The 14,127-nt window shown below is 37.3% G+C and overlaps 1 protein-coding gene across 6 annotated transcripts in view; it reads right to left on the reverse strand.

Moving 5' to 3' along the window:
* Positions 1–14,127, reverse strand: part of FIGN (fidgetin, microtubule severing factor) — a 126,733-nt gene that overhangs the window by 41,030 nt on the left and 71,576 nt on the right. The gene's annotated exons all lie outside the window — the stretch shown is intronic.

Genomic DNA, 14,127 nt, shown 5'->3' on the forward strand with positions numbered 1-14,127 from the left:
TATGTGATCTTTGTGAAGAGAAGATGAGAGCTTACAGGACGTTCCTATGAACAAAGTGCATATACCTTCTAACATAAAGTTTGATGTTTGGGGTAGCTGGATAAGTAAATTCTAGATGAGGAAGCTTTTAGTTAGCTGCTGAATTCCTTACAACACTATGACTTTGTACAGGAACTAAAGGAATAGTTTCTGCTCTAAAGAGCCCTAAGCCTTGTGGACAGCCTGGTGATTTTCAAATTGGACTCAGTGGGAACCGGGGTCTGCACCAACCCAACAAAAGATGCTTTACAGATGCCACAATTAAGGATTTTCTGGCAAATGCTAAAGACTTAAAGCTATCCTTTCACTGCTTTTATCCATTTTATAGTTTGGGGTTCTAAGCTTGACTTGGTTTGAAAACAAAAAGTTTTACTGTTCAGATGCTTTTGAAAATCAATGATTTGGGAGATGTACTGTGGTTAGGGAGGGGTGACAGAGTTGTGGAGTTGTCTGGCAAGGGATCTTAAATAGTTTTGCCAACTTTTATGTTCTATATGCATTTAGAAATGTAATGCTTTCAAAAATGAGAGCTAACCTTTACTAGAGAAAGTTTACATTGTTGATACTCTGCTGTTGATACCACTGTGTGACTCAAACAGCTACAATATTGGCAGCACCACTAAGCTCAATTTATTCTATTTAGGAGATAAAAGAGTTTTGATAGCAAGTTATGGCATCATAGGCAAACATACTTATGATATACAACACCAGACCATGTGATTTTTAGTGTAAAGACATTCAGCAGGTTAGGGTTGTCCAAGAAGTTTCTAAAATGCCAATTTTAAAGGATTTAATTCAAGCAAAACTTATACCTAGTTGCAGTTGCTTCTTTCAGGGTGAAGTTAGGGTATTCACTGATCAAAGTGTGTACAGCTATCCATTAAGGACATCCACAATTACTACTGTCATACTTCCAGTTAGGCAGTTCAAATTGCTTAAAACTTTGGTAATGACCACTTGGCTGTATTTGAATGAAGGTCATTTGCCCCTCCATTCACAGCTCATATGGCACCTTTTGTACACATATCTCTGGGTCCTTTACAAAGAACACTAATCAAGATACAAAATAACATTGTAGCAAATAATCTTGTCACAAATTCCATTACACAGTAAAAGCTAAATAAAAAATAACAGCTTTTCTGCCTATATTTAGAAATTTATATCACTTAGTGTCAGGCAATTCAGAGAAGAGAATTCCACAAAAGAGAAGAAGGTGACAGGAAAAGATCCATTAACCAACACATACAGACTCACACACACAATTTCACCAATAGAAATGTTAAGAATGAGCCTAGAAAATTAATAACTAGGGGTAGGGTTTTCTACATTTTTAACATATTTTACCAAAGCATTAAATAAACTGGTAAATTGTCTATTCTGAAATTACTCTGAGCAAGTATACTCATCCAAATTTAGGCAATAATATATCTATTTAAACATTAAACAGTTAAATTTCTTGCTTAGATTAGTTAGCAGATGTTCTGCTAAAGAAGTTTATGTACTTTGGCTATTTAAGAAGAAAAATATGTATTATTCCCACACCCATCTTGTAGACCTCACAACACTCTTTGAACTTCTATAACCCTATCATCCAAAATTTCTCAAATTTTTTTTATATTTGCTGAGTAATTTTCACTGGTTCCCAGACAAACTCAATTCTAATTGTCTTTCTTGTTCTACAAGAAAACTAGATGTTGTAGGAAATGCATGATTTTAACAAAACACATACTTAGCAGTGCACATAGGAACTGACCAATTACTATGGCACAACAAATACTAATTGCACCTTAGACCTAAATAATTTGACCACTTCTCTTTTCTTTTTGCTAAGACTTACTCCTTTTATTGTCTCTCATATATATTAATTTGAAAGGAGTTCTTAAAAAACAGTATTGAGCTCATTGTAAGCTTAATAAATATTGGAAATATATATATATATACACACAAATGACCTTGAAGAACTCATAAAGACCTACATTCACCCAAACTGCACATCTTTCTACATGCCCTCTCAAACATATACACAGCCACCTTGCTTTAAACATGCATGTCTTGTGCTGACATACTTTCTTTTGAAAACCTTGAGGTGACGACCACTAAACAGAAAAGGGTAGATTCATGTGTTTATTCACTCTCACTCGTTTATTCATTCAACACTTGGAGTTTGTCTAATACACTCAGTATGGTATAACAGTAATTAAGAGACAAGGTCTGGAGCAAGATTTCCAGAGATTGAATTTTACTCTACTACTTACTGGCAACATAGTCCACTAATCTGGTCCACTAGTTTTCTCATCTGTAAAGTAGCACCTACTTCAAAGGACTGATGTGAAGATTAAACAAACTAATACATGTAACACGCACAGACAACTTCTAGTGTGGAATAAGCACTCAATAAATATTAATTATTTCTGTCATACCTCAGGCCCTATGTCAGCACTGAGAGTTGCAATGGTAAACAAAAATAGGCACAATTCTCAGCCTTGCTAGACATTAAGTCTTGTTCTAGAGCTTTTGCACTATTTCCTTCTATTAAAATATATTAAGTTGTTACCAGAGACTGAACAGATTTTGATAATAGGGAAAACTTAAAAAAAAAAAATTAAAAGTAAAAAAAAAAAAAAGTATTTTGGCCACAAAATTGAAATTGAAATTTAGCTTTATTTAAACTTCATATATCTCTGCTGCTTCATATCATTTATTTAAACTTCATATATCTCTGCTGCTTTTATGGATAAAACTGTATGACAATAACATTATCAGTTTTTCCAGAACCAAATTATGGTTTCAGTTTATTTTGGATTTATTATCTTAAGGCATTAGTATTAATTTTTAAAAATACCATTACTAATGTTTTATATCAGAGAGTAATTTAAGTATGAAATTTTAAAATATTTATGTGGTTTCGGTCTATTCACAGCAATTCCTCCCCCTCACCAATGAATCCCTAAAATGGAAATTAGTGCGAAATGCAAAACAGATTTTGTGCAACAGATATTTTCAGGAGCTTTTACTTTTTATTACAATTTATTTTAGAAAGATTTTTACAGATACTTTTTCCTTAGTTCTAAAAGTAACAGAAAGACAGAAAGATATGTTACAATCTATGTTAATACTATCCAAACAATCTGTGGCTGTGGACTTAAGTTATAGAGATATCTTGCTAAACTGAAGCCAAGACCTAATATGAATATAAGAAGAATCTTAAAGCTTTGGTATCCATATGTCTCATTCTGAAGAGGTGAAAGTCCTGACCTATGAATAATCTTGAAGATCGGAAGAAAGGCAGAAAAAAAAGGAGCTTTCCCATAAATTTCATTAACTCTTTTATTCCATTTCCTATCATTGATTTCATTCGATTTCTAGAACTATTATAGAGACTGTATTACTGTTTCCCAAGAATACTGGAATGGGTAGCCTATCCCTTCTCCAGCAGATCTTCCCAACCCAGGAATCGAACCAGGGTCTCCTGCTTTGCAGGCAGATTCTTTACCAACTGAGCTATCAGGAAAGCCCACATCACACAGGATGTTGTGTAATATTTAATACACTTTATACTCATCTGTATTTGAAGAGAGAGCATCCTGAAATGATGAAAAGTACCTATTAAATTGTAACTGTTTATAGACAAAAACCTCATGTTACTTGATTTTAATTTTGGCACAGTACTTAGCACCAATCAGGTTAAGAAAAGATAGGTTATTAATGAAGATGGTGACATACTAATTAGGTATTCACATCCTCAAGAGAGCTAATACTGAGTGCTAAGTAATTATTTCTTTTGGGTGGTTGGGACTTTGACCCACTTTCAAGCTTACTAATAAGAATTAGGATATAACTCATTGTTGTATTTAACTTTTAAGCATCAAGTGTATCAGCATCAAATGGATTAGAATTGCCCTGTAAAGAGGAAGGGGAATGGGAAAGGCTGAAGAACAAATCTACATTATGTGTTAGTCTCTAGGCCTAGTTATTTTTCACAGGCCCTCACAGTTAATCAATGGGAAGAAAAAAGAAAGAAGGGGGTATTTTATTAATTCACAAAGGAGAAGCGTTCTAGCAGGAGACTGATAAACTGGAGGGCATTCCAGCCTAGGATGAGAAGTCAGACCAGTGGCTTCTGATGTGTTTGTCATCTCTGTTATGCGACGCTATGCTAAAACATACCCTGTGTTAAAACAATGTACATGTTTGCTTGCACACACACACACACACACACACACACACACACACACATATACACACACATTCTGAGATCTACATTTGCAAAGATAACTCCTTTTCCAAACACTCCAGGCAGCAGAGACATATGGGGGTCCTACTAAGATTCTAGAGGCATTCCCTGGTGGCTTGGACAGTAAAGAATCTGCCTGCAGTGTGGAAGACCTGGGTGAGGTACTTACAGAATAAGGACTTGAGCTAGGTAAGCTTTCGTTGCTTCTTCAGTAGCTTTTTATAAAAATGCTTTCAACAATGTCAAGTTATGTTAAGAATACTTTAAAATCAAAAGACTCAGATTTGGAATAAGTAGCTTTTCTTTTGCAATCAGATATATAACTAGTGTGAGCAACAAAATACATCTCCCCAAGATTATTCATGTACAAAATAAATAAATCTGTAAGATTATTAATGAATGAATATTACCCACTGGTTGTTGACTCTTCCTTAGAGATACCCAGAGATAATTTGGGAGCTGAATAAGTTTTTTTCTTGATGTTGATGAATGATTGATCACCTTATACTCTTTATTGGGTATCAAGGGTTCTAAACATCCACAAGCTTTAAGACAAGCAGTGACACATCACCCTAAAACAGAACTTGATTCGAAGTGAAATGTATAAGGTTATAATGAAACAGTAAGAAAAATAGGACATTATCTCATAAAAGCATAAAACTTGAAAGCTAAACTTATGCTTAGAACTAATCCAGCCCCTAGGTATAGCCAACCAAGTCAGGCCCCACTCCTAGAGGGGTGCATCAAGCCACATTTCTGCAGTGTGCTAAACTTGAGAAGGTTAGATTGTCTCCACCTACCAAATCAGAAAAACTGGGACACTGGATGTGGCATGAGAGTCTGGGTTAGAAGAGTCAGAAGCCAAGCTATTAAATGATTAAAATTGCCTCTAACAGGCATTATTTTCCACTGTTTCATCAATAAGGAAGCAGGCACTTCTGTACTATTTCACAGGATGGGGATGCTTTCTGGAGTTAGATTGTTCAAGAGCTGCTTTTTAAAATAGCAATACTCTTATCATACTAAAACTTGCCTGCTGAGTCAAAAGGAAAGTTGGCCTCATCTACCTTTAGAGCCCAGGAAGAATTTAAATTGTAAAGTTGCCTGGCATGATTCCAACTGTTGGCCACTACAGACACTTTTAAATATCCACTCTTTTATTGATCTGAAGATATATGGGTAAGCAGGTATACACTGAAAATGGAAAACAGAAAGAAGGCCATCTCTAAAAGTCAAATTGATTGAAAGCAAACAATAAGAAACCTGTACTTTTCTTTTGTTCATCCAAAGAAGCCAGCTCTACAGACAGACTCCATTCTAGGAGAAAAATAAATCACAGATAGTGCCAAGACATAAATTATTCCTTATGATGATGAAGGGAGGAAAAGTTTAAAACAGAAATCATATTTCCAATAAGGATATTAAATCTAATGCTGTTTTGATGTCAGGTCCGCCCTTACCTAATCCCCACTGGTTTTTATTCAGCTCAATTTGAAGCCACCATAGAACTCTGTTTTAGGAAGCCTCCTCACTCTCAACAAATTTATTTAGCAGGGATGATAAAATAGATTCTGTAATGGAAAAGGACTAATCTAGAAACATAAACACTGATAAATTCTAATGGAACATTTTGGCATAAAATGTGCCAGAAGAGGCAGAGCCTTGCAAAATTTGACATTTGTCAAAGATCAGGATATCAGACAGATGAGTGTATGTCTGAGCGTGCGCACGTGTGTGTGTGTGTGTGTCTGTGTGTGGGTGGATGCATGTGTGTTAAGATGGGGTTCACTCAAAGTTGTTTGAATGAAGCTGAAAATTCAGGAGGAATTCTACAGTAAACACCTAATGCAAAAGAGAAGGCTAATGTAATAAAGGGAAGCCTGTATGTAACCAGGAATAAGTTCTTTCACTTGGCCAAACCCTGATGGTAAGAGAGGTAGAACCTGTTATTGCACATTTTTAGTATGTCATGCCAAATAGTGTAAAAAATAGACTTAGTCATGCTTTGATGAAAAGATTTCGGAAATATGTAATAGAAGTTACAGTGTACAATGTATTTGATTTTGAGATTCTGGAACTTTTATATATATATGGTAATTTTGTGTTTGGAAGCTTAAGAATGAAGTGAAAACTGTAGTTACAGGTTACTTTACCAGATTTAGTATAAACTTAAAAGCTAGGAATAACCACATCATTAGCCTATTCCGGGCAGTCCCTGAGAGCAGGAGAAGCTACTAAAGGGAAAGGGGGTAAAGGGGACTAGAAAACAGTCAGCATCAGACCTTTTTTGTTGTTTGAATTTTTTAAAAATCCTGATATTTTCATTCTTGGGGTAATTTGTCCTTGGAGGAATATATACCATTGGCTAGTTTTAGAGAGCCCATTGCGTGTGGTGGGTAACTGGTTCCTTGAAAAGTACAGGAACTCCTGAGGCATCTTGCAGGGGCATCTGTGGGATGTTCATCTGTGTATAAGGGACTGAGGGCTAGGACCCTGGCTGTGGCAGTCCAAGGGTCTGCCATGGGAACACTGAGGAGTGGGTACACATAAGCAGCCCTTCTTGGGAAGCATGCCCAGCTTCTCTTACTTGTCCTTGCATGCCATCAGTGAGAACAGCGAAGCAGCTCTTATTAGGTGAATCAATTCTTTCATGCCTAAATTACATTACGCTGAGTGTTTCTGAACATTCATCCAATAATCAAGAAACTCTTTATACTATCTGCTCCTTATACCCAATATACGGTTTCATAGCCAGAAAAGAGTCAAGACAACCATATCATCTATATGCACACATGAATCTTTCCCTGTGCCCAATCCTTAAAGCAGACCATAAATGTATTCTCTGTCCACTAAAAAATAATTAGAAATTCTATGGTAATTATGCAAAAACAAAAAATCTAAAGAAGGAATGATAAGTTCAACAGATTTGTTCAAAGACCCAAATTGCTTTTTGGAAACAAAATGAGAAGCAAGATGAAAATCAAAACAGAACAAAGGAAAAGAAATATTTTGAGGAAATGACTCCAGAAGAACTTTGGAATGTACACTGCTCTATTGTCATAGCTACCATTGGTTCAATAATTTGAGAGGAACTAGGGTTATTAAACCCCATAGCCCACCTAAATTACTAGGAAATCCTGTTCTCAGATATACCCAAAGCAGGACTTCCTTAGTGGTCCAGTGGTTAAGACTCCAAGCTTCCAATGAAGGGGACATGAGTTCAATCCCTGGTCAGGGAACAAAGATCCAACATGGCAATGCAGTGAGGCAAAAAAGAAAAAAAAAAATTAAGTTGTAAAAAAAAACTACCCAAAACAATCTTTAAATGCATTTCCCCATGCAAAATCGAATTAGATACTTTTCTGAATTGGAAGATGTGATCCAGAAACTCTTCTGGATAAAGCCCTCATGAAGCACGGGAATAAACCTAGGCTATCCCCAGGTATAAAATGAAATTCTAAATCTAAGCTAATGAAAACCCATTTCTTGAATTAACTCTGAAACAGCATCTCAGGTGGCCTGAAATATTTTGGTCACTTTATGAAGGGAGAGAAACAAATGGGCTTCTAGGAAAGTGAAAAGAACAGGCTCTTGTATAAGCATGTCTTACAATGGGAATTAGATGGTTATTATTTGTTAGGTGAAAACTCACATGAAACTTTTTTTCCTTCTACTAAATTAGCAGAGATTGTCACTGAAACACCTGGTATGCCTGGTATGTCTAACAACTGCTCACAGTAATAAAACTCAATTTCAGTCATGTTATTCAAACACCAAGATGAAAAATAAGCTTCAACTCATAAATGCAATTGCTGATGTATTAATGAGCAAGAAAATTACAAAATAAAGGAGGCTGAATATTGTAACACATTTGAGAAAAAAAAAAGGATTAAGGGGAAAATAACTTGTCATGCCTTTGATCTTATTGTATAAAAAGAGTCACCTCTCTCGGGAGATATATCAGTTTTCTCAAGGCCTCTGGGTAGCCTAAGTGGTTGTGTAGTGCTATATTATTCCAAACTTTCATAGCAGCATAATGCAATTTAGGCATGAAAGAACCGATGCACCTAGTAAGAGTTGCTTCATTCCCTTCTCACTGATGGTATCTAATAGGTGGAGAAATACACCGAATTGTCACAGCATACATTTCAATGAGAAAAATCACTACCACATAGAAATATTTATGGAAGTGCTGACAAGATATCAATTAATAATGCCTGAAAGATTCAAAGAGAGACTATTGTATCCTTCACAAATTGGGAAAGAGCTAAGTCAAAGACTTGATCTCATCCAGCCTCTTATATTACAACACAGCAAATAATTTCACCTTTGAGGGACAAGTTGGACCTGACTGAGATTTTGCTAATAGCTGGAGTGGAAAAGCGCAACAAGCAGAACTCTGTTGTATAGTCTGTTACCATCTATGTAAGCTGGAAAAGTGGAGGATGATATATACATGACCATTTGCATATACAAGGAATCTTTGACCTAGGACAGTACTGGGAAAGTGTGTACCCCTTGAGGTGGGATACCCCAGGGCAGGGAAGGATTAGATTTACTTTTACTGTATACACCTTTGTGTTGTTTGAATTTCTTATTTCTCTTCTTTTTAAACCATGAGTGAAGAAGTGAAGTGAAGTCGCTCAGTCGTGTCCGACTCTTTGTGACCCCATGGACTGTAGCCTACCAGGCTCCTCATTCCATGGGATTTTCCAGGCAAGAGTACTGCAGTGGGTTGCCAGTGCCTTCTCCAGAGGATCTTCCCGACCCAGGGATCAAACCCGGGTCTCCCGCACTGTAGGCAGACACTTTAATCGTCTGAGCCACCAGGGAAGTCAAACCATGAGTATATATTAAGAAAAAAAAATCTTTTTAAAATGGCTGGAGAACAGATGAAGACTGAGTATGTTATCATAGAATAAGCTAACAAGCTGTTGATGAACTATTCTGAATTTCAAATGTCGGTAAACAAAAACTTTTTGGCCTATAGACAAGTGACTCAGGAGTCAAAGCAAAGACAGTTTAATGACTAAACATGACTTGATAAACCCCAGTACTACCATTTGTTAGTTGTCTGCTGCTGCTGCTGCTAAGTCGCTTCAGTCGTGTCCAACTCTGTGCGACACCATAGATGGCAGCCCACCAGGCTCCCCTGTCCCTGGGATTCTCCAGGCAAGAACACTGGAGTGGGTTGTCATTTCCTTCAACACATGAAAGTGAAAAGTGAAAGTGAAGTCGCTCAGTCGTGTCCGGTCTGTCTATGGGCAGTTAGCATTTATGTCCTCATCTGTAATTACATGCATATGCATGTGGGTCTCTGTGTGGTAGGGGACAGGTTGGCTGTAACTAGGACTGACTACCTGGGATTGGGGGAAGTGGGTCTTATTAATTAAAGGAATAGAACCCTTGTGATTTGCATTAAGGGGACTTAAACTCTGGTCAGATTTTCAGCAAGCTTTCCTCCCCATTTAAAAAAAGTAGCAAAGACAATAAGAATTGAAGATCTCTGTTACAGTTTTTCCTTCCTTTACAGTCTTTCCTTCAATGGGTTTTCAAAACTGCTTCATCTATGATACTCTTCTGTTAGAGAGATGCAGGATAATTTTGTATATTTTCATGGGCCCACATTTCTGGAAAGTTATCAGAAATGTGTATTGTTTATTAAACCCCTACATTTTATGGTTCACTTAAAATTTCACTACACAAAACCCCAGCCAGCCAGCCATTAGCATTTATTCTTCATAGGTGTCCTTCCAACACAGTCTAAATTTCTACCCATTTTTATCCATATGAACAGCCAGTAGTAAAATATCATTCCTTTTCCTATTTCCTATGCTTAAACCAGCTCTAAATCTATCTGCAAGCCAAACACATTCAACTCAAATTCTGCAAACCAATCACATGAGCTTTTAACATTGCATCGTATCAGTATGCCAGACAGTGGATATTTACACGAAGATACCTTGGAAGTGAAACGGAAAACAACTCCCACTTCTAAACTGACTGCCTCTTATGTAGGAGCTGTTTCCCCATCGGGCTGGCAAAATGAACAGTAGTTTTATATAGTAACTCAGAAGATAATGGATTATTTGCCAGTGGTCTGTTTTGAGTTGCCATTTACTATTGTTATTATTTTTTTTATCCACTCCAGGGACACACTTTCAATTTCACAGTCTTTTGCACATTGTGGACAGTGGTGTTTAATTTCTTTAAGGAAAACACACTCTCTTTCTATTATAGTTAGACTAGTTGCTCTCCAAAGAGCAGGCAGGGAACTTTCTATCTAGGGAGAAAATGTCCATGCTCACATTTGTGTGCTCCCTCCATCCATGGTGTTCTGGTTTACAAGCTGGGAAGGGAATTAAGAAACAGCCTTTCTTCCTGTCAGAAAAGACATCTTTGTGGTTCACATTCTTAGATGTTCCAGCTGAGGGATGGTAAACATTCCTGAAGATATCGTTCTTTAATTGTTTATGGATTACTTCTCTTTATTTTACTGTGAAAATAAGAGTTTCTAGCAGAGTTAAAGAAAATCTTGTCAGGAAGCAGTTGTTTTCCTCCCACAGACTAACATTCCTGCAGGCAATGCAGCAAATTAACCAATATAAGTGTTTCCTTCAAAACACAGAAATCTTTTATCTATTTAGGAACAGATCACACAATATAACATGCTGAACTATTTCTATTAAGCCCAAAGATGACAAAAAATTGAAAAGAATAAATCCATTATAAAGAATTCATATCTGCTGCTTTGTGGGCAATCCATAATACACCGTATTGTGCAAACTATAGGAAATGATGACCTAACAATACAGAATGTAGAGAGGGCTTTTGACAACAGAAAAGCATGAGAGAGTATCATTTAATGGAGAGTGAAAAAAAAAAATGATCCTGGATTCTTTTTCCCCCTTTATTTGTTGTATCACTTTGTAAAACCTCTCTATGCCTTGCTCTCTTCATCAGAAAAATGAGACCTATGGTTTTATTTTTACAAAGTGCTTTAGGATTTAGGAGAACCCAGAATGCATTATACGATGAGAGCCACCATGGTGCATGCCATGTGACTGCAGCAGAAAAGGATCTACGGACCAAAAGCAAAACATGAATCAGCAATGAACACTCATTTTATTTGTTTAAAACCCCAGGATGTGCAAATATATGTCAGAACTGAAGTTGACCCTCTTCCCTTATAATCACACATCACTACATCTGGGTCTGGTTTTGAAACTTGAGTGTAGTAGAAAGAATGTGAACAGGAAGGAATAAAGGGCAGAGTCTCTCTCAAGCAAATCCCAAGTCACCAAGGGCTACATTAACTCACTCTGAATCCCTTGAGGACCACAGAGAGAGAGCACTGATTTTCTCTCTTCCTCGTTCCTCAGCATAACCCTATGCCCAACAGAGTTATGCACTAAAAAGACAAGTCAGCGAAGGAGGAGCTGGCTCCTCCAACTGCCCAAAGTTATATGGGCTTTCAAGACCACAGGCGAGTCAAGATTGGGGATAATGTGAATGGTTACATTGAGTGGTAGGTCAGGAAGGTGTATCAGAAGTCAGGAGTTCTAGGTTTCAATGCTTATTGCAACACAAAAAAGCATGGAGAAATGCTACAATCACAGAGTTAGCTACTGGCAAAATTAGGACTAGACTTCGGGGTTTCAAAACAAATTCTGATTATGTTTACAGAGGGTTTTCTGTAAATTCTTCAGCTTGAGAAATCGAAATTCATTTAAGAAAGAGTTCCAAGCACAGTGACACGGTCTCCCTGTCTCTGTCTCTCTAACATATTTGGTCACTCAATATATATTGTAGTTATAAAATAAAAAGTATTCCCATATTAATCTGTGCTCCTTTCCGTACCCTCTTTTTGGTTAGTGTTGCTGGAGAGGCCCAGTATACGGAGATAGAAACCCTGTCTTCACCTTCTCCCCTTCAGTCCCACTCCGAAGCACTTTTCATTCACCTGAGACTTCTCTATTTCTATATTTTTTGCTTCATCCCCAACATATTTGCATCATTCAGGCCTTATCTCTTGTCTTGTCTCACCTCTGCCCTCTAGACTGGTTTACTTGCCTCTGAATTCTTCCCCCACACCATTGCTATGAAGAACATATCTTTTTAAAATTAAAATGTAAACATATTTATTACCTACTTTAAAAAATGTCAAAATTCGTCAGCTGACCCACAGGATGAAGACTAAGCTTCCTAGTAGGAAAAGTCCGGCCCTTTCTGCCTCTGGCTGCTTTTCCAGTTAGACTCTCTTTGTTATCCACATACATTCCATGTTTGAGCAAGAACATATGCTGAGACATATTTCCCAGTTACTGCATACCACTGTGCCTTGACATATGCGAGCATCTCAGTCTGGAAATCCCTATTCTTTTCCCATCGTTTACTTGAAAAGTCCATGTTTTAAAACAAGTAAATCCTTGAGCTTTAAGGAGTAAATCCTTCTCCCTTCACTGGGATCCCTCCAACTCCATACCCTCTCAGAGAGTTAACCACATCTTATTCTAAGCTGCCTCTGTACTTTGGACAGGCTTCCACTGTTGAGTTCATCACAGTGTACTGTAATTGTTTATTTGTGTAGCTCCCTCCACCCCTAAACTGCGAAACCCTTGAGGGCAAGAATTGCATTTTAGTTCATGCTATGTCCTTAACATAATGCCTAGAACATGAATGGTCCTCAGGATGTGTTTATGACTATGAATGAATGAACAAACCAGCTAACAGTCATTAATTCAACAACCACTTTACAAAATATCTCACAGGGTTCTGAGAAAGAAACAACAACAAAACCTCCACAAATAACACAGGAAATAGAAAAATAAACAAGTTAACAAAAAAGAAAAATGACTGATAGAGGTAAGATGTAATCAGAGAATTAAACTGATATAGAATGGAAAATGACCGAGTTATCCACATTGGTTTGCATGGTGGGGAAAGGCTTCTTCTAACCCTGTATGACAAGAACTGTCCCATATGCTTTGCCAAGAGAATAGTTACGATGATCAGCATTCAAACTGAGGGAAACAGCAATTGAGAGTAGCTCAGAGGGTTTTAGTTTTAGCAAACAAGTAAATAGTGCTATTTACTTTGTTAGGGAAAGCTGGGAGAGGCGCAAATTTGGCTAGACGAGAAAGTTACCCATTTGTGTTCTTCAATTTGTAGATATCTATAGGACAACTAAGTAGAAATGCCCACTTGGCAGTTAGATTCAAAAATCTGGTTTTTCAAGGGCATCATGACAAAAGACAAATACTTGGAAGCCATCAGCTCCCTGAAAATGGTATTTAAAAACACCATGAGGCTGAATGAAATCACATACAGAGTGTGTAGGTTAAAAAGAAGGGCCAAGCCCTGGGAGACACTCCAACGTGTAGATTTCAAACTGAAGATGAATCAGTAAAGGATAATGAGAAGGATATACTACTAAGCTAGGAAGAAAACCAGAAGATCATGGTCAACCATAAGAAGAATCAATATATGAAATAAGGAGGCAGTGGTCAACTTTGTCAAACTTTACTGAAAGGTCAAGTAAGGAAATATATTTAATTAGCAAAATCCAAGGACATGGTTAGCTGATGAACAGTCTAAAAGTAGATAGGAATGAAGCCTTATTCAAGCAGTATCCCAGCTTTTCATAAGCAACCATAAAACAATATTGCTGCTGCTGCTGCTGCTAAGTCGCTTCAGTCGTGTCCGACTCTGTGTGACCCCATAGACAGCAGCCCATCAGGCTCCTTTGTCCCTGGGATTCTCCAGGCAAGAACACTGGAGTGGGTTGCCATTTCCTTCTCCAATGCATGAAAGCGAAAAGTGAAAGTGAAATCGCTCAGTCGTGTCCGACTCTT

The sequence above is a fragment of the Bos grunniens genome, chromosome 2, assembly GCF_055505025.1.
Source record: "Bos grunniens cultivar Pamir isolate PY7600 chromosome 2, Bosgru_T2T1.0, whole genome shotgun sequence".
NCBI lineage: Eukaryota > Metazoa > Chordata > Mammalia > Artiodactyla > Bovidae > Bos > Bos grunniens.